The sequence below is a fragment of the Chlorocebus sabaeus genome, chromosome 23, assembly GCF_047675955.1.
Source record: "Chlorocebus sabaeus isolate Y175 chromosome 23, mChlSab1.0.hap1, whole genome shotgun sequence".
NCBI lineage: Eukaryota > Metazoa > Chordata > Mammalia > Primates > Cercopithecidae > Chlorocebus > Chlorocebus sabaeus.
In genome coordinates, this window is record NC_132926.1 from 3918421 (window position 1) to 3939744 (window position 21324).

The following is a 21324-nucleotide window of genomic DNA, read 5'->3' on the forward strand; positions in this document are numbered from 1 at the left end:
GGCTGACTGCCCAGGCTGCCGGTCAGGACAGCTGTGTCACTATTTCGGAACTCTTTGTTCTGTTTGTGGAATTCAGAGGAAGCCTGTGCCAGCTAGGAGACTGGGCTCAGCTATTTCCCAGCAGCTGATAACAGCTGGGATTAAAAGATGAAAAACCCTGCACATGGCCCAGCCCTGCCTGTGACACAGAAGCCAGGCACACGTGTCCAAACTCAGACGCTCTATGGTGTCTGCTCCTGCCCCACCCTCTTGTCGGTGGCTGCCTCTGTCCAGAGCCTCGCCCTGCGCCGCACCCTGCCCCGAGGGCTGCAGATTCCTCGGGGACCATTTACAGGGCTCTGAGGCACCTGGCCAGGTGCTTGCTACATGCAGGGTATCGTATGAGCGTCACAACAATCCAGAAGGCAAGTGCCATGTTATGACCAGTTTACAGATGGGGAAACTGAGCCTCAGGGAGTGTAGGTGGCTTGCCCAGGGCCATGCAGCAGGTGACTGGAGAGCTGGGATCCACCCAGGTGTGTTTGGCCTCAAAGCCTCCACTCTCCGTGACCTCACTTTCCTCTCTGATTTGCAGGTGCTGCAACTGCCTCTGCCAGATACACCCAGAAGGGTCATTTCTGCCTTCCAGGAGGTTCCTTTGATACAGAGCCTCCCGCAAGGCCCCCAAGCCAGTACCCCAGTAGGGAGCATAGCATGACAGAGGAGGCAGTGCCTCTGCCAGCCTGCAACTTGGGGCCAGTCACTCCTTTTCTACTGGGCATTCGTGTTCTCAATTCATTTATTCAACCGATACTTATGAAGCTCCTACTGTATGCCAGGCACTAGGAGATACGAGAGACGAGGTTTATCCCGCTCAGAAGTCTGCGTTCTAGCAGTGAGCCAGGACAGGACGTGACCGAGTGAAGGCGGGGCTTGTCTGGTGGGACTGCCGGAGAGGGCCTCTCTGATGAAGTGACATTGAGCTGAGACCTGAGTGACAAGAAGTAGCCAGGCTGGGGGGTGGGCAGGGCTTCCCAGGCACATCCGAAGGAGGATTGTGGCGCTGGGATGAAAGAGCAGAGAGGAGGTCCTAGTGGTTCACCGGATAGGGGGACCTGAAATGAGACCAGAGATATAGTCAAGGGACAGACCAGACAGGGTCAGGCAGGCCAAGGTGAGGTGGCTGGATCTTTTTTTTTTTTTTTTTTTTCTTGAGACAGGGTCTCACTCTGTCACCCAGGCTGGAGGGCAGTGGTGCAATCTTGCCTCACTGCAACCTCAAACTCCTCGGCTCCAGCTATCCTTCTGCCTCAGCCTCCAAAGTAGCTGAGACTACAGGTGCACACCGTGTGTGTGTGTGTGTGTGTGTGTGTGTGTATATATATACCGTGTGTGTGTGTGTGTGTGTGTGTGTATATATATATATATATATATACACACACACACACATATGGTATTTTTTGTAGAGATCAGGTCTCACCATGTTGCCCAAGTTGGTCTTGAGCTCCTGGCCTCAAGTCATCCTCCCGCCTCGGCCTGTAAACTACTGGGATTACAGGCATGGGCCACCGCACCCAACCATGGCTCGATCTTTACCTGCGTGCAGAGGACGGCTTCAGATGGCTTGAACCAGTCAGGAGGGAGTAACACCACACAGGGTTGCTGTGAGGACTGAGCACCAAATAAGCTAAAAGTGGCCAAAGCCGACAGGATACAGTGTGTGTGTGAGTTGAGCCTTCATAAATGGGCAGGAGACCCTAGGCCCTTCTCCTGCAGGGAAGGCAGCAGTCCCAGGGTCGCAGGGGCCCAGACTTTTCAGGGGAGAGGCCTGCAGGGAGCACCTCTCCACCCTGAATACACTCCCTCCTGGGACCTTCCAGCCAGGGGACGCTACCCAGGACTTCACCTCCTGGATCTTTCCACTGATGGCTCCATAGTCACAGGGGATGAGGGCACCAGGGAGCAGGCCACTGGTAGCTTCCATGTGAGTCTTTTTTTTTTTTTTTTTTTTTTTTGAGACAGTATCTTGCTCTGTCACTCAGGCTGGAGTGCAATGGCGCAATCTCGGCTCACTGCAACCTCCACCTCCCAGGTTCAAGTAGTTCTCCTGCCTCAGCCTCCCTAGTAGCTGGGACTACAGGCTCCCGCCAGCACGCCCAGCTAATTTTTGTAATTTTAGTAGAGATGGGAGTTCTCCATGTTAGCCAGGCTGGTCTCGAACTCCTGACTTCATGATCCGCCTGCCTTGGCTTCCTAATGTGCTGGGATTACAGGCCTGAGCCACTGCGCCCGGCCACGTGTGAGCCTTTCATCCTGCATCCAAATGTAGGTGGACTGCAATGGCCCAAAGAGAATCTCGAGGGGACAGGTGTGACTCAGGGTCCATAAGGGCCTGGTGGGTGCGGGGCCTTTTTGGGCTTCTTCTGGCCCTACTTCTGGCAGAGAAACAGCTGCCATTCCTGGTAGGGGTGGGTAGGCATGGGTGCTTTTTGGGGTCTGTGGACTGTCTGCCTCCTGGCTGGCAGGTGGAGCCTGGGGCCTGGCTTGTGGAGAGTCTAGGGCTGGCTGACGGACTCAGGGCCCCACTCTCTTCATCTGGCTGGGTCACAGTGGGAACTGGGGCTCCGTCCAGTTGTCTGAGCAATGGAAGTTGACTCTGGTGAATTCAAAAGTCAGACAAAGCAGATTTCCATGTTGGCTGGGTCATCTGCAGAAGAAATCGGATACAGTAGTTTTCACCTGGGAATACATTTGTTTCACGAAACTTGGAAATCCATTTGGCAGTGAACTTTTTAGCAGGTTATGGGGGACAGTGAGCAGAAAATCTAGCTGACACTTGAAACCTGAAATTGGCCACCTGGAGGGGGCTTTCTGCCTGACAAAGGGGCTATGAGCTGCCAGAGCTGACAGTGCTCGTTGGCTGGGGACCCTGAGGTCTGATCCGGGACCCCCAAGGCTAGAGTCTCCCGGGGGTGGCTGTGTTCCTACACACCCTTCAGTTGTCAGTGCCCTCAAGCCATCTTCAGACCTGTTCATTTGCTTCTCAAATCCATCCTGCCTTTCCCACCACTAGGCCCTTGCCTCGATTGGTGAGGCCCCCACCATCTCCCTCCTGGATTACCAAGATGCCTGCCCAGTGCCCCTACTCCCAGCCCTCCAGTGCCCTCCCAGTCCAGACACATGGTCAGGTTCCGCCCAGCCCCAAGCATCAGCATCTCTGGGAGTGGCCTATTAATTGCTTGCTTAACAAGCAAGCTCCCAAATGACTCTCCTGTTTGAGGAACTCTGGCCTGAAGGATAAAATACAAATTTGTTAGGTTTGGACTTTGCAGACATTGAGGCCAGTGTTTCTCAAGCTGTGGTTCTGCAGCCGGCAGCATCAACATCACCTGGGAATTGTTAGAGCTGCAAATTCTTTTTTTTTTTTTTTTTTTTTTGAGACGGAGTCTGGCTCTGTTGCCCAGGCTGGAGTGCAGTGGCCAGATCTCAGCTCACTGCAAGCTCCGCCTCCTGGGTTTACGCCATTCTCCTGGCTCAGCCTCCCGAGTAGCTGGAACTACAGGCGCCCGCCACCTCGCCCGGCTAGTTTTTTTGTATTTTTTAGTAGAGACGGGGTTTCACCATGTTAGCCAGGATGGTCTCGATCTCCTGACCTCATGATCCACCCATCTCGGCCTCCCAAAGTGCTGGGATTACAGGCTTGAGCCACCGCGCCCGGCCGAGCTGCAAATTCTTAAGCCTCAGGAAGCCTCAAAAACTCTGGGAGTGAGGCCCAGCTATCTGTTCTAATACCCCTTCAGGTGGTGTGCACCTTTGCACCCGCTGTTCCTCCTGCCCAGAACACCTTTTCATCTCTTCTCACAGCCAGCCCCTGTCATGTATCTGACCTCCTCATCTCAAGCATAAGTTTCTCAGGGAAACCCTGACCCTCAGACCAGGTCGTGTTCACCTACCACGTAGTGTAAGAGGTCGCCGAACCTTTCCTTCATAGCACCTGGCAGTTTGTAATTCAGTACATCACTGGGTCGAGGCCTTTCTCCCTGCTAGTCTGTAATGATGGTGAGGGACTCATTACACCGTATCCCATGGTATCCCTGGTCCCTGGCACAGCACCTGATGAATAGCAGAGGGGGGATCAGTTAATAACTATCACCTTCCTCCAAATAGCAGTGAATATCCTGCAACTTCTTGATTTTCCAGTTCTAGATATTACCAAATAGAAGTCCAAAGCCTGCCTTTTCTTTCAGTCCTTTACATGAAATCTGCTGCTTTCTCTCTGGAAGTTTTTGGATCTTCTCTTAAACGCTAGTGTTCTGAAATTTTAAGATGAAGTATTTTTTCAGAGTTTGTTTTCTTTCGCTGCTCTAGCTGGACTCCCAGAAGATCAAATTTCTTGAATTATTTCTTTAATGATTTCCCCTCCAGATTTCTCTGTTCTCTCTTTCTGAAGCTGCTATTTTGTGGGGAAAAGGGCACAGTCGCTGGAATGATCCTGATTCTCTGGACGGATTTTCTTAACTCTTCATTCCTATCGTCTGCATCTTTATGTCTTGTTCTGCTTTCTTGGAGGCTTCCCTAACCTTTCTCTCATCATCTATTTCTTTTATTTTCTTTTTTCTTTTTTTTTTTTTGAGATGGAGCCTCACTCTGTCACCCAGGCTGAAGTACAGTGGCACCATCTCAGCTCACTGCAACCTCTGCCTCCCATGTTCAAGAGATTCTCCTGCCTCAGCCTCCCTAGTAGCTGGGACTACAGGCATGTGCCACCATGCCCAGCTGATTTTTGTATTTTTAGTAGAGATGGGGTTTCACGGTGTTGGCCAGGCTGGTCTCAAACACCTGACCTTAGGCCGCCGTGTTGGTCAGACCCGTCTCAAACACCTGACCACCTGCCTTGCCCTCCCAAAGTGCTGGGATTACAGGCGTGAGCCACCATGCCTGGCCTCATCAGCTATTGGTAATTAAATTATAATCTTTCCTATCATGTGTTTGATTTGTAAGGAATTTTGTGCAAATGTTTCTCAATATTCCTTTTTAATAGGATCCTTGTCTTATTTTACGAATATAATTCCATCATTATCTCTGAGCATGTTAATTTTTTTTTTTAGGTTTTCTCTTTTCAGAAAGGCTTTGTCTGCTCCAAATGGCATTTCCCCATGTGTTTCACCCTCTATGACTCACATTAGAGGCTTCCTCGCATGTCTGGCAAGTTTGGCTCACTTTTCGGAGTGGAAGCCTAGAAAGCCAGCAGGCAGCTCCAGGCACTCGGGTGGGGCTCCTTGACTGTGGTGGGTGCCCAGGAGTGTGGTCTGGCAGGGGCTTTTCTCTTGGCCTCACAGAGTCCCCAAGAAGAGCCTGCTTATCTCCTACCTGGAAGCAAAGGTCTGACTGCCCACATCCTGCGAGCTACATTGAGGAAGGAGAGATACGGGGGTCTCCATATTCCATGTGTACTTTCACTTAATGGTACCCCTCCTCGGCTCTGCCTGGCGTCCTGCAAACTACAGACTCTGTCTTCCCCTCTCTATAGAATAAACCCTCACACAAGCTTTTGCCCAGCTTGCGGAAGGGCAGCTGTCCAGATTGAATCCAGATAGTAAATAGTTAAGCTTCTGCATGCCATACAATTTTCCTCACAACTACTCAACTTGCCATTATAGAGCAACAATGGCCATAGGCACACATAAATGAATGGGCATGGCTGTGTCCTGGTAAAACTTGATGGACAAAAATAGGCGGTGGGTCAGATTTAGTTCATAGGCCGTGGTTGGAGATGCTTGGTCGAGATTCCAGCTCACCAGGTAACCAGTGCTGGCGACTCACGAGCTTTGGGACACTCCTCATTGCGTACCGCGATTCTCTTGAGTATTCTCCATTGCTGGGTTAAAATTTTGGCTGTCCCATTTCTGCATCAGCAGGTAGCCCTCGCTGTCTACTTCTCAGCATTCTTATTGTTGTTGGTGTTTCCTTTCCTGACCTCTCTGCCCTTTACTATCTACGTAGTAAAAATAAATCTGTCCATTCAGTCTCCCACCCTTAACTACCAGGCTCCTCTTATTTTTCTGATATACCCCTTGCGTTACCTCTATAACCATCTACAACTCACGTTGATTGGAGTTGCTTTGGGTTGTGTGTCGGCACCAAACAGTACATTGTCGTCTTTTTTTTGAGTAATTAGTTGAGCATGCACCCCCTAAAACGAAAGACTTCTGTAAAGACTTGAGCCCAAAATGACTCCTTCCTTTCTGAGGCATAGTTTCGAGGGAAAGCCTTACTTTATATTCAGCCATAATGCTAACAACTGCTCCATAAGAAAGCCATGAATATACCCATTTCACAGATGGGAAAACTAAGGCCCAGAGCTGTTGAGTTTCCCAAGTTCATGGGAATAGCCTGTGGGAGAGTCAGGATTTGTACCATGGTAAAGAGGTCTCTCTTTACCATGCTGCTCTGCGCTGAGAAGGTGGCAGTGGACTTTGGTTTTATTCCTTTGGAGAGTGGCCTGACCAGTAGAAAGGACCCTTGGGTGAGGATCAGGGAGAGGCTAGATGGAAAGAGCAGAGCCTGGGGGAAGGGAGGCCCAGAGGAGGCTGCAGCAGATGGTGAAATGCAGTGGGGCGTGTAACAAGGACTGGGGGGATGATGAACAAGTAATTCAGTGGGGACATATGGGACTGGATGGCATGAATGATGGCCCCAGACATTTGTTGTGGCAAAGGAGGAACCCTTGGCCAAAGGGCAGAGGCGCCACCCTGCCATCCCCACCCAGGCAGGGCGGGCTGGGTCTGCCAGCTCCCACCGTTCTTGGTTGGACCATGCCATTCTCCATAGGATCCAGAGCCCAGGGCCTAGCCAGAGCCTGGAATTGGGCACGCACAGCCCCTGCTCTGCAGGCAAGGTCCTGGTTCTCAGTCCTTCAGCCCTCGGCTGGGAAAAGGGAGGTGCTGAGACACAACAGGGCTTGCTGGGGTCCTTTGAGCAGTCAGCGTCTCACACAGGGAGAGCGGCTTGTCTGCCAGGAGCGTTCAGGTAGCTCTGAGCTGTGTGGGGTGCAAGGAGAGTCCTGACCCCAAATAGTTGGGCCTAGGTCCTGAACACCCAGGAGGCCTTCAGAGGGGAGCAGGTAGCCCACTGGTTGGTGCTGTCTTGAGGGTCACCCCATGGACAGAGGCTGCAGAGGGCCACATGCACTGTCTGCCAGTGTTCGGAGTCCAGCACGTGGGCTCTGCTGCGCCTCACCCCTCCAATCGCCTGAGCCGCGGTCTCCTCCACTGCAGAGTGGACCTGGTAACACAGGCCCCACAGGACTGCTCTAGGAATCACTAAGGGAGTGGCAAGTCTGAACCAGCCTAGTCCAGAAGACCGTTCCTGGCAGATAAAGTCTCCAAGGCCCTGGAGTGGCCGTGAAGTTTGCTCTGCCCCAGTTGGCTGCCTCACGGGTTATGGGAGACAGAGAGAGGTGGGCAGGTTTTCCACAGGTGTTTTCTGTAGCCCCTTCTGTACCCAGAATTGTTCCCAGGCATCAGTGCCCCTTTCCCGACACCCACGGCACCTGCACATGTCTCTAATAGCGTTTCCCACACTGTGCTGTAATGGACTGTTTGCGTCTTATCTCCCAGATTATTGTGAGCTACTCAAGGGCAGGGACTGGGACGCACTCACTCTAGTACCCCAGTGCCTTGCACAGAGTGGGTCATTAGTACATCTTTCCTGGGTGGATGGTCAGAAAGACGAATGAACAAAGATTGCTAATTTCATGGATAGATGGATGAACCAATATGCAAATGGGTACTTGATTGTCTAGATGAATAAAGTCATTCATTCACCCCCGAATAAGAATTGGGTCATTTTTGGCAGAGTACGGTGGCTCACACCTGTAATCTCAGCACTTTGGGAGGCCAAGGTGGGCGGATCATGAAGTCAGGAGTTCGAGACCAGCCTGACCAACATGGTGAAACCCTGTCTCTACTAAAAATACAAAAATTAGCCAGGCGTGGTGGCAGGTGCCTGTAGTCCCAGCTACCCAGGAGGCTGAGGCAGGAGAATCACTTGAACCAGGGAGGTGGAGGTTGCAGTGAGCCGAGATCGTGCCACTGCACTCCAGCCTGGGCGACAGAGCGAGACCCTGTCTCAAAAACAATAAATAAATAAAAAGAATTGAGTCATTTTTCTAGGGCTGGAGAAATGGATGAATGATGAGGTGGGGGAGCATGAGGGAAAAGAAAAAGAAGGTCTGAGGGAGGGAGAAGCAGATAGAATAACAGGTGAATAAATAAAGAGAGGACGAACTGGAGAGAGGCCTGCATGGACAGACGGCCAGGGCTCACATGTTCATGGTCTTTTCTCAGGGTGTCGTGTCTGTGAGCCGAAGGAATTATTCCCAAGGTCCCAGTGAGCCGGGACTGGGAGTAAGAATCCACAAGCACTCTCGTTCCGTCTTTTTTTTTTTTTTTTTAATGTTCTTTCTAAATAAACTTTGAATCCACTTCCAAGTATGTTTGGAAAGAGCAGCGACGGTTTTCATGGAGGGTAAATTATAAGTGCTTCACTCAGAGCTGTGTTTAGGGACGTTCAGAAATGCACGCATTCCCCAGAGCCAGTGCTAAAACGCGTAGGAGACAAGAAACACATGCTGGGCATGGGGCCGTCAGGCAGGCTTGCGACGAGCATATGTGCTTCCCTGTTGATGGAGTATTCGGCAAGTGTTCCAGAAAGAGGCTTTCCTGAAACGGAGGTCAATGAGAATACTCCCCCGCTCATAAATCCTTGGGAAAAAAGGGGGCCTGTCTCCCACACACATGCAGCTTATTATCTGGGGTCTCAGGCGCTCCCTGGGGAGTGGTTAAGAGCAGTTACTAGGGCTCGATTCACTCAAGTGGTTTCCAACAGCCCTGGCTAGAAAGACCACAGCGGCTCACCCTTGGTTCATAAACTGCCTTTTCCCACCCCAGTAGACAGACCAGGCAGGCACAAGTGCAGGCACAACAGTTAAAAAGGAAAAACAGGCCACATGGTCTCCATTCCCAGGACACGGCAAACATCAGACCAGGCACAGGCTGCTGTGGACACCCTGGAATCGAGAGCCTGTTTGCATGGTCATTGGTGAATGTCCACCTTGCTCCTGTTTAGCGGGATTCTGCCTGGGCTTGGGCCACTCAGAGGACCTAGACTGAGCCAACATGGGCCCTGCTTTGGGGGAGCTCATGGTCTGGCAATGGGACCGATGGGCAGACGGCTCCATCCCAGCGTGCTAAGCACTGTAGCAAGTAGATGCCCTGGCCTAAGAGTAAGCACCTGGGGAGGCTAAGACATAAGTCCATGTTCTAGCTGGGTAATGTAGGATGAGTAGGAGTTTTCCTGGCCAAAAAAAAGAAAAGGGAGGGAGAGAAAGGATGTTGGAGACTTGAGTAGCACGGCTGAGGGGGTGTGGCATGTCCAGGCCAGACGTCTGGCTAAAGGTGGGCCAGGAGTAACTCATGGAGGACAAGTGGAGCTGGGTGGAGTGGGCTGGAGAGGGAAGCCCAGGCTGGCCAGGAAGGGCCTTGGCCAGGTAGCGCTGTCCCAAGGACAGCGGGGAACCTATGGATGCCTTTAAAGGGAAGTGGCATGATCCGATCTCTGGTCTGGAAGGATGGCCCTGACTGAAGGGTAGGGAATGAGAGGAAGGAGGCAAGAGAGGAAATGGGGCAGGCAGCGGGGAGGTGGCGACCCTGGAGCCTGGAGCCTGGGGAGACGCTGGTATTGGACCTGGAGGGGACAGAAGGTCAGAAGGTCAGCGTCTGGTTCTTTCTCTTCCTGACTGCATGACCTTGAGCAGGTCACTGAGCCTCTGGGTGCCGCAGTGCACATCTGTAAAGCTGGGAGTAGTGCTAGTGCCTGCTTCGCGAGGTGCTTGTGAGGTTCGTGGTCACTGTGCCTAAAATGCCCTGCAGGGCCAGCGTGCAGACAGTGATGTAGAACCTCAGCTTTGCTGCCACTCGGATCTGGAGGGGTGGGCAGGAACCGTGGATGTGATGGGGCCACCGGCAACCCCTGCTGAGCTTCTGGGTAGGTGGCAGTGCTGCTCACGGAGCCTGGGAACTCAGTCAGAGAGATGAGCGGGTGCGGAGAGGACCTTGGTTCTGGCCATTCGACCCATTTCCATTAGAACTGGTGAGGCACTTCTGTCCCAGCTCATCAAATCCTGAGGCTGGGTGCACGCTTGTGGCACAGACCATCCGGGGCTGAACCCCAGCCTTGCAGTGTGTGTGTGTGTGTGTGTGTGTGTGTGGCCTCGGGCCAGTGACTCGCCCTCCCTGGTAGAGTGAAAAGGGGGTGGCTTCTGCCTGGGAGGTGGCTGTGAAAAGTAACAGAGCGATTTGCATGACAGTGCTCAGCACAGCACCGGGCACTGCTCCGGAAGCGCCCCCCACACAGTAGCAGCCGTGGTCATCTTAGTAGAAGTCATTGCCAGCAGTTGATGAACCCAGAATGGGTCTCCCTGGGTTTTGCAAACTCACAACTTGACTCCAGCCATCCTGAGTGCCTAAAAGACAACATGGCACGGTGAAAAGTACATGAGGCTTGCAATATTTTTGTAAAAGACAAAACAATGTTTAAAGACAGAGAAAAGGAAGCCAATTGGTTTTCAGAGTGTGTTTACCAGACTAGCAGCGGCATAGTGTGGGAACTTGTTGAAAATGCAAATTCTCCAGCCCCACTGAATCTGAAACTGGGGGTGGGGCCAAGCACCCCCTGCACCTTCCAGAGTAACCCCAGCCCTCCCACCCCCAAAGGGCCTCAGCCCACCCACACCCCCCACAGCACAGGACCTCGAGAGGAAAAGGAGCTGCTTATGTCCGGGGCCACCCTGGGATCTCTGACTGGACAGTGGCGTCTGAATAGATGGAGAGACCCCAGGCCGTCACGTGTCTTTTTCTTTAAACAGAAAGTGCTTTGGAATTGAACACAACCGGGTTTTCATCCCAGCTCTGCCACACACCAGCTGTTCCAGCTGTGTGACTTGGGACATACCACTTCTCTGTGAGCCTCTTTTGCTTCATCTGCAAAGGAGGGTTGATGCTCCCTCCTGGCAGGGCTGCGTGGACTAGATGAGCAGACATCTGGACAGCCCAGCATGGCACATGGCTCATGGTAGGTGCACATGTGGGAGCCGCCCTCCCTGCTTCCTGCAGCGTTCCAGTGCCCTGCTCCAGGGAGAAAGGTCTTCCACAGAGCTCTAGAGGCAGCCAGGGTGATGGTGGCATCTCCCTAGTGCAGAAGCCGGGGCTTGCACTGGATGCAGGACCTGAGACCTGCAGGATGAGGCCGCCGCTCCCAGCAGTGGGCTCCCAGCTTCCCAGCAGATCCCCCTTTGCCTCTCCCCGAGAAGGACCCTCTGCAGTTAGCCCAACCCCACTCAAAGCAGCACAGGACCTAGGGAGGAAACGAAAGGGATTGCTAGTGTCTGGGGAAACCAAGAATTCTCTGAGCACACTGTAGCATCTGAATGGATGGGAAATAGCCCTGTGCAGTCCCCAGGGTCCCCACAGAGTAGGGACCTTGGGGACTGGGGATCGGAGCAGGGAGATTAGTTACCACAGGACCCTTCGTGGGCAATGAAATCGGTCTGGGAAGGGCAAGAGCTCAGGACCATGGATATTCCCTTTGCATCCACCATTTGCCAAGCCCCAGAGACAGGCCAGCAAGGGCCCTGCTCTCCAGGACCACAGAGCCTGGTGGGGGCCATTTGGGTCTGATGACCACACACAGCTGGGCTGCCCTCACCCCCAGGCTCAGGAGCCCCTTCTACTGCCCCAGATCCAGGCCCCTGCCCACTTGGGCCCCCTACTCCTACAGCGCCACACGCCACCCCACATCCTCCACCCCATCCTGCTTAGCCTCCCTCCGGAAGAGGCAAGTTTCCAGGCACCAGGAAGGGCCCTGCAGGTGGAGAGTGGCTCTGAAAAGGCATGAGCACCCCTGAGCTGCCAGGGACAGCATGTCCTCAGGTGAACCCACTGGGGGCACAGCCCACCAAGCTATCCGCCTGTCCCCAGCCTGCCTCCCCACGCTGCGCCGCCTGTCCCCAGCCTGCCTCCCCACTCTGCGGTGTGGTGGGTGCCTGTGTGAGGAGTGGTGCTGCCCATGGAACCCAGGGACAGGGCTGACCCAACTCCCAGTCCCTAGTGCCTGCAGGGCCTCCCGTGGGTGTCCCTGGAATGACCACATGAGTGACAGGCCCTGGGATTGGGTACAAATGCCCATTTTGAGGCAGCAGAAACTGAGGTGTGAGAAGTTTAATGTCTGAGGTTATCTCAGCTCATCCTCACACGACCTGGAGAGGGGTCAGGACCTCAGCTCAGCAGCCCCGAGGCAGGAGCCGGCTTGTTCCAGGCCGTGCTCACAGAAGCAGCACAAAAATCCAGGTCTTTCCCCTTTGGGAAATGGCCTTTGTGACAGTAGGGATTCTGCCTCTCTTGTTCACAAGGAAACAGATGAACATGATCTTTTGAGGCCACATGCAGTAGCTCACGCCACCAGCACTTTGGGAGACCAAGGCAGGTGGATCTCTTGAGGCCAGGAGTTCGAGACTAGCCTGACCAATGTGGCAAAATCTCGTCTCTACTAAAATACAAAAAAATTGGCATGGGTCAGTCGCAGTGGCTCATGCTTGTAATCCCAGTACTTTGGGAGGCCAAGGCGGGCGGATCTTGAGGTCAGAAGTTCAGGAACAGCCTGGCCAATACAGTGAAATCCCATCTCTACTAAAAATACAAAAATTAACTGGGCATGCTGGCGAGCGCCTGTAGTCCCAGCTACTAGAGAGGCTGAGGCAGAAGAATCGCTTGAACCCAGGAGGTGGAGGTTGCAGTGAGCCGAAATAGTGCCACTGCACTCCAACCTGGGCAACAGAGTGAGACTCCGTCTCAAAAATTAAAAATTAAAAATTAAAAAATAGTCGGGCGTGGTGGTGCACACCTGTAATCCCAGCTACTTGGGAGGCTGAGGCAGAAGAATCACTTGAACCTAAGAGGTAGAGGCTGCAGTGAGCCAAGATCGTGCCACTGCACTCCAGCCTGGGTGACAGAGTGAGACTCTGTCTAAAAAAGAAAAGAAAATGGTATTTTGAGCTTTATGCCCTTCCATAGCAGCTCTGAAGGAATGGCCCTGGTGGGCGGGGTCCCTGATCCCAGAAACAGAGACAGAGGAAAGGAGGGTCAGCTCCTTCCAAGGGGCACCAGGGATGAAGAGAGAGCCCAGGCATATGAAGAGCCTCCTTTCTTCTAGAAATAAAAAGTGTTGCCCTGCTAAACATAGGGTTACCATGTGGCCTAGCGAGATATATATCCCAAGGAGCTGAAAGCAGAGGCTTAGAGACTGGTCCACCAGTGTTCTGGCAACATTAGCAAAAGGTGGAGACAGAGCAAGTGTCCACCACCAGAGGAATGGATGAGCCAAATGTAGCCTACCCATACAATGGAATACTACTCAGCCATGAAAAGGAGTGGGGTGCGGGCACATGCCACGTCACAGAGAACCCTGGAGGCGTTGTGCTTAGAGAAATAAACTGGTTGGAAAGAACAGTTACTACAGGATCCCACCTCTGTGCAATATCAGGATGTCTAGAATAGGCAGATACGTGAATGTAGGCAGATGCATGGACGTGGGCAGGTGTGTGGACATGGGCAGATGCATGGACGTAGGCAGATGCATGGACGTGGGCAGATGTGTGGACGTGGGCAGATGTGTGGACAGGAGACAGATGAGATGCTACCAGGGACGGGGGGTGGGGAGTTATTGCTTAATAGATACATTAATAACAGTTTCTGTTTGGGGCAATGAGAAACTTCTGGAAGTAGGCAGTTGTGATTGCTGCACTTTTACTTGTGCATGTTCTTATTTTTATTTTATTTTATTTTATTTTTGTTGTTTTTGAGATGGAGTCTCACTCTGTTGCCCAGCAGGCTGGAGTGCAATGGTGCAGTCTCAGCTCACTGAAACCTCAGCCTCCTGAGTTCAAGCGATTCTCCTGCCTCAGCTTCCTGAGTAGCTGGGATAACAGGCACGTGCACCACACCTGGCTAATTTTCCTATTTTTTTTAGAGACAGGGTTTCACCATGTTGGCCAGGCTGGTCTTGAACTCCTGACCTCAGGTGATCCACCCACCTTGGCCTCCCAAAGTGCTGGGATTACAGGCATGAGCCACTGCGCCCGGCCTGTGTATGTTCTTAACGCCACTGGACTGTGCACTAAAAAATGGTTAAAATGACAAATTTTACGTTATATACATATATGTGTGTGTGTGTCTCTGTGTGTGTGTGTGTATATATATATATAACCACCATTTTTTAAAATTATATAACAAAATGTAGTCTATCGATGCAACAGAGTATGATTCAGCCTTTTAAAAAGGAAGGGGACCTCGTCATCCCAGGTTATAACACGATGGACCTTGAGGACACCATGCTCAGGGAAATAAGACAGTCACAGGACAAATACTGCTGAGCTCCGCTTGTGTGAGGTACCCAGAGTCATCTGAGTCACAGAGGCAGAAAATAGGATGTGGTTGCTAGTAGCCGTGGGCAGAGAGGATAAGGAGGTAGAGTTTAGTGGGTAGAGAATTTCAGTTTTGCAAGATGAGTAAAGCTGTGGAGAGGGATGGTGCTGGGGGCTGCACAGCCATGCGACTGTGCTTGACGCTCAACTGTCCACTTCGGAATGGTTGCGATGGGAGCTTTTATGCTATGTATTCTACCTCAGTTTTTACAGAATAGTTTAGAAATTTACAAATACAATGGAATCTTCCAGAAACCATGGGATGAGCTGAATGGTCTGTGAATCATATCCTAATAAAGCTGTTTTAAAACCCTGCTGCCCTAAACACAGCTGGACACGCCGTGGCCGCCCTCAGGGCAAGGACAAAGCACTGCCGACGGCCGAGAGCGCGGCCTGTCCACACCCCACTCCTGGAGTGTGCGGGAGGCAGGGTCCAGCACTCTGGGCCCATGCGGCCTCCAGGCCCACAGAAGGCCCCACAGCGGGGAAAGGAGGGTGTGAGACACCGAGGAGCCCCCTCTGCTGACAAGGGCCAGGCACATCAGATGCGGCCGAACAGCTGAAACTCTTTTAGCGGAAGCCGGACCTCAGCCCTGGCCCTGGGGGTCAAAAACAAGTCGTGAATCGCCCCAAGGCCCCTGGGGTGCGAGTCAAGGATGCGTGGGAACTGGGCGGGCCTTGTAGCCTCGTAGGCCAGGATCTGGGAGCAGCTCCTCAGGCCCCCAATCTTTCCTCTCAGCCTCGGGCTCCTCTGAAGCTGTGGTCTGCAAGCTGCACAGCTGTGCGGCGTCCTCAGACCTCAGCATCCTGCAGAGCTGGGCAGCCGAGGGGCCAGGCGTGGGGACCACATGGGACCTGCTCTGAGATGATGAGAGGGGACCCAGGGCTGTGTCTGCCTGTGCACAACCTGGGTACACACTGCCCGGGGCCGTAGGGGCCTCATGAGTGCCCACTTCTTCCCGATGCAGGTGGCTCTGTGCCAGTGAGGCTGACCATTGTTCCGGCCTGGGGACCCCCAGCACCTTGGGGTCCCCATTAATGGCCCCACTCAGGGGATGCAGCCATGAGCCAGTGTACAGGAGCCCTGCCCTCAGGGAGCTGATGTTCCAGCAAGAAGAGAGAAACCATAAACTCCGAAAAGCACATAGAATAAGCTATGCAATTTTCATAGAAATAAGTGGCTGGAAGAAGCTAAAACAGGAAAATGTGACAATGAATGCATGAGGAGACACTTGAAAACTGAGGCTGGTGGTCACAGAAGGCATCCCAAGGAGGCGGCAGGCATTCAGCCATGCAGGGATGGGCAGAGGAGAGCCCGGGGCAGAGGGAAGCTGGTGCAGAGGCCCCAAGGCAGGGCAAGCCTTGCAGGTCTGAGGAGTGATGGCAGGGCATGTGGCCGGCTGTGGGGAAGCAGTGGGTCAATAGGGCAGGGGAGGCCTCCTTTCTTACAGATGCCCTCGGAGTGACCCACAGTTCCAGTTTGCCTGAGACTGACCTGATTTCAGCACTGAGAGCCTAGGGAAACCCCTCAGTCCCCAGCAAACCGTGACAGTCGGTCACCCCAGTGCCCAATCAAGCTCCAGGGGATGCGGAAGTTAAAACTGGGCTATGCCAGGCTGCTGCGCCTTTCCCTCAGGAGGGCGCTGGTCCACGGTTCCCAGGAACCCCGAGAGTTCCCTGTTCAAGGCCCACAAGGGTCAGCTCAGCTGGGAGCAGACAGTGTGTGTTGCATGGCCAGCTTCTCCTGGCAAGTGCCTGCCAAAGGCCGTGCCCACCCCTGCCAGCCATGCCCCAGGCCTCACCTGCCCACCTAGAACCGCTGAGTAGAGTAGGGTGGGGCCTATAGCTGGCAGGTTATAAGGAATTCTCATGAAAATAAAAGCTCACAGGAATGACCTTTTAAGTTAAAAAAAAAACCAGAGCTTTTCATTCTCTGACAGCAATAAATCCTGGCCTTCGTTAAGTTCAGAGCAGTACATGTGTCAGTGATTAAGGCTTGGGGTGAATGGAGAGTTGAGGAATTTGTGATCTTTGGGGTGTGCTGGTTTACATGCGCCTCTCCGGAGCCTGTTTTCCAACAGGAAACAAGATCCCAGGAGATGACAGGCTCTGGGGCAGAGCTCACTTGCGCGTTACACAGATCTGGGACTGACCAAACCCAAAGCCACAGGCCACCAGCCTGTGTAGCAAGAGCCATGTCCTCAGCCCCCACCCACCGCTGGCCGCCCAGCACCGACACAGGCTGCACCATGGCTGTACCTGCTGCCTGTGCGGGTACCAGTAGTCCTGCTGCCAGCATCGGCAACATGCTTCTTTGTAGTCAGCACCTCCCTTCACCTGGGTACAGGCTCTTTAAATATTCTGGTTCACCTGACCTCCACCCTTGAGAGTCCCTTTCTTTCTTTTTTGGAGATGAAGTCTTGCTCTATCGCCCAGGCTAGAGTGCAGTGGCACGATCTCGGCTCACTGCAACCTCCACCTCCCGGATTCAAGCGATTCTCCTGCCTCAGCCTTCCAAGTTGTTGGGGTTACTGGCATCCGCCACCACACCCAGCTAATGTTTTGTATTTTTATTAGAGACTGGGTTTCACTATTTGGGCAGACTGGTCTCGAACTCCTGACCTCAGGTGATCCGCCCGCCTCGGCCTCCCAAAGTGCTGGAATTATAGGTGTGAGCCACCGCGCCCAGCCAAAAACCCCTTTCTGGAGTTCCTGTACCCCTCCCCTTCCTGTCCAGGCCTGCTGGCTAGTCCGGCCCCTCCAGAGATGTTCTCATGGCTCTGAGCCCCTGTGGGCAGGAAGGGTCGTAGTCTCAGGCACCCTGAGGGGCTTTTCCTTCTTCCCATCGGTTTTGCTCAGTCCTCCCTTCAGCTGCCTGGCCTGAAGGGCCTGGGGAGGGGCTCTGCCAGGCCTGAGAAATGACCTGTGGCTTGGCTCCCCATCATGGCACCCACGTGCCTTACATCTGCCAATCAAAAGGGCTCCCAAGCAGCGCCTCTCCCTTTAAGTCTCTGCTGGAAGGCACCGAGGGCTGGGGCTTTCAAAAGGCAGTGCTTCTACTAGAAATCGCTGATGCTCTGCCTCCCTGGGCACCCTCAGCCCCTTGACTGGAGGCTCTTAGAAGAGCCCTGACAGTCTGATCCGGAGACCGTGACCAGCCCTTGTCCCCTTCCCGTGCCCTGCCCCTTCCCGTCCTTCTTGCTGCACCCTCTGGGTGGGACATGCCATGTTTAGCTCTGAGGCCAAAACCACGGTCATTTCCCTGAAGAGGAGGAACTTAGGAGAGCATCATTTGTGCAGGCAAACGCCCTGGCCTGAGCAGCTGTGAGCCTCGGATGGTCACTTCTCCTGTGGGCCTCAGGGTTTTTTTTTAATCTGTAAATGGGCCCAATCTTGTACATCTCAGAATTTTTTTTTTTTTTTTTTTTTTTTTTTTGAGACGGAGTCTTGCTCTGTCGCCCAGGCTGGGGTGCAGTGGCCGGATCTCAGCTCACTGCAAGCTCCGCCTCCTGGGTTTACGCCATTCTCCTGCCTCAGCCTCCCGAGTAGCTGGGACTACAGGCGCCCGCCACCTCGCCCAGCTAGTTTTTTGTACTTTTTAGTAGAGACGGGGTTTCACCATGTTAGCCAGGATGGTCTCAATCTCCTGACCTCGTGATCCGCCTGTCTCGGCCTCCCAAAGTGCTGGGATTACAGGCGTGAGCCACCGCGCCCGGCCCATCTCAGAATTACTTAGAGGATTGAAGAGATAGTAAAAGCCCCCAGCACGTGACCTGCCAGGCTCAGCACGTCAGCAGATTCTATCATCCCCAGCCCGCCAGGCACCCGCTTGCCTGAGCCCTCCAACCTGAGCCCTTGGAGAGATGTCTTGGGACTCCAGAAAACACGGTGTGGTGGAGCTGCAGCCTGGCTGGTGTGCAACCAGGGTGCATCATGGGTCTGAACTCCTTAATCCCATTGGAAAAGTTTAACTAAAGCCGCTCCTAACTCAGGGAGAGGAACCAACTTGGAAACTGCAGCCATTTTGGATGGCACAAGGAGGGCGTGCTATGCCTAAACGGGGCTGGAGTCATCTCAGGTCTCCAGGGCTGCCGACCACACTGGCCTTGTAATTAGATGTTTAACTCACAGACCTCTGAGAGCCATCCTGGGCAGCTTCTATTTTGTGAGGTTCCCGGTATTTCAAATAATAAATAAATAACAAATGCCAAGAAGAGGTTATGAAAACCGTGGACTATTTAACCACTCTCCTTTAATAAGTATCTTCTTTAATAAGAGAGTCAAGCAGTGTTAAAGGACACGGCTCTCAATCTGAACTGTGTGACTCTACCCGCGACCAGCGCACGGCCTCAGAAAGCCCATAACCTCCCTGTGCCTCGGTTCCTTCATCTATAAAATGGAGATAACAACAGCCTTCCTCATGGGTTTGATGTCAGGAATATGTGAGTTAATACCATAGACTCGAGACTGGTGCCAAGCGCAAAGCTGATACTCGATAAATGGTGCCGGCGGCTCTTGCTTTTATTAAACACTGTTGGAGGCCGCTGTGGCTGTCTGGTATCTGGTGCTGTCAGCTCCTTTGTAGAGCACATGATTGTCCACATTTGAGGACCCCCATGAATGTGAGAATGGGGCCACCCACCACCCCAGTCCCTCCTGACAGGGCCCTATTCATTCGTCCACCGAATGGCACCACGTCCAAGCCAGCTTACCAGGGCTGGTCACTGGGTTCATCGGGGTCTGTCAACAGCCTGGACAATAACCGTTGTTCCAAATAAACATGACGAAGACCATGGCGATGCCTTAAAACCCCAGCAGCCTGTGGTGTTGGCTTTCCAGACTGCTTCAGGACCTTCCAACAAGCAGCAGGACCCAGTGCTGTTCGGCTCCCGGCTCAGCATGGCAGATGGAAGATGGCTCTGGGGGGACATAAGCAGCTTCAGAATGAACGGTATTTGTTGAGCAAGAGGCCGTGATTTCAATTCCTGGGGGACCATAGCGCCCATAGCCCTGGCTGAGCCAGAGTAAGCTGGCCACCCTGTCCGGGTCTCAGTGTCCCCTCCAGGAGCACTAAGGTCCCCAGGCCCACCTTAGAGACACCACCGGGACACACCTACTCCTGCACTCCTCGAAGGGACAAAGGGCTTTGTGAGGCCAAGCTGGGAATGTGCAGAGAGAACGCTCCCTTGTCTGGGCAGTTTTCAGCTCTGAGGTTGGTCTGAGACGTGTAAAACAAATGAAATGGTCTGGGGAGATGTTTTAATGATGTGGTCTTGGAAGCTCGTATCCAGGGACCTCGACTGCCTTCTCTGCTCAAGGCGCACTCCCTGATGGCCCCGCAGCCCCGGCGATCTCAGAGAGCTCCAGACGGAAGGTCCAGGCCATCTCACCCCACTTCCTCCCAAAGTTCTGGGAAGAGGGTCATAGAAAGGGGCTTCCAGTGGGGCTGAGAAGGACCAGGTCTGAAGGGACACTCGACACGTGATGAGATGAGAAAAACTTGGCCATGGTCACGGTGGAAATCACACACAGATATTCAGGGGACAGACTCTGAAGTCAGGTTCCAATCCCAGTTCTGCCATTTCCCCACTGTATGACCTTGGGGATGCCACTCTCTGTGACTCCACAGTGCCAGGCCCCTCACATGGGACACTCTGCTATGGCTGTCTGCATGGCTGCCAGCAGCATCCCCACAGCCTCCATCAGGCCAGCTGGGCTCACAGCCTCGCTCAGGGGTAGTTTGTTTTGTTTTCTTTAGTTGCGATAAAATACACATACCGGCTGGGCGCGGTGGCTCACGCCTGTAATCCCAGCACTGTGGGAGGCCAAGGTGGGCGGATCACCAGGTCAGGAGTTCAAGGTCAGCTTAGCCACCATGGTGAAACCCCGTCTCTACTAAAAATACAAAAAATTACCTGGCGTGGTGGCGGCACCTGTAATCCCAGCTACTCAGGAGGCTGAGGCAGGAGAATCGCTTGAACCCGGGAGGCGGAGCTTGCAGTGAGCCGAGATCGCGCCATTGCACTCCAGCCTGGGTGACAGTGTGAGACCCTGTCTCCGAAAAAAAAAGAAAAAAAAAATACACATACCATAAAATTTCCCATCTTAACCATTCTTAAGTGTACAGTTCAGCAGCATTAAGTATGTTCACATTGTCACGCAGCCATCACCACCACCATCCGTCTCCAGAACTCTTCTCAGGTTGCGAAACGGAGTCTCTGGACCCACTAAACACCGAGCTCCCAGCCTCGCCTCCCCTAGCCCAGCCCACCGATGGCACCCACCATTCCACCTTCTGCCCCTGTGAATCTGACGGCCGCAGGAGCCTCCAGAAGTGGAATCATTCCATATTTCTCTTTCTGTGTCTGGCTTACTTCACGTTGCATGACGTCCTCCAGGCCCGTCCGGGCTGCAGCATGCGCCAGGAACTCCTTCCTCTCCGGGGCTGACTCACATCCCGCTATGTCAGTGCGTGTTTTGTTTGCTCATTCTTCTGTCCACCGACGCTTGCGTTGCTTCCACCTTTTGGCTATTGCGCCTGGTAGGAATTCTTGACTTCTCTGGGCCTCAGTTCCCCTGATCTATAGGAAGTAAAGAGTAGAGAGAAACGAAAGCATTTTATAGAGGGTTGTGTGGATTCCATGAACCCCCCCGTCCTCAGGTGCTGGCCGAAGGGGAGGACCAGGGTCGGGGCTGAGGGTGGAGCAACCGGTCAGGAGCCCACAGGAAGCAGCCAGGCCAGTAGGGGGAGAAGGAGAGGCCTGGGCAGGCTGTCCCCAGTGCGGCTGAGGTGGGGTGGCTGCAGG

General features: G+C 53.3%; 1 protein-coding gene and 1 long non-coding RNA gene across 3 annotated transcripts in view; one reads left to right on the top strand and one right to left on the bottom strand.

Annotated features, from left to right (window-relative positions):
* Window positions 1–21324, top strand: part of COL23A1 (collagen type XXIII alpha 1 chain) — a 359344-nt gene that overhangs the window by 261907 nt on the left and 76113 nt on the right. The window lies entirely within an intron of this gene.
* On the bottom strand, window positions 8499–21150 carry LOC140709897 (uncharacterized). 2 transcript variants are annotated; one of them, XR_012090681.1, is made up of 4 exons: window positions 20803–21150; window positions 20434–20569; window positions 19231–19437; window positions 8499–10504 (listed from the first exon to the last, which is right to left on the bottom strand). It is a non-coding gene; the product is annotated as an uncharacterized lncRNA (long non-coding RNA). The 2 variants fall into 2 exon arrangements; XR_012090680.1 differs by lacking the exon at window positions 8499–10504 and having other exon boundaries at window positions 18949–19437.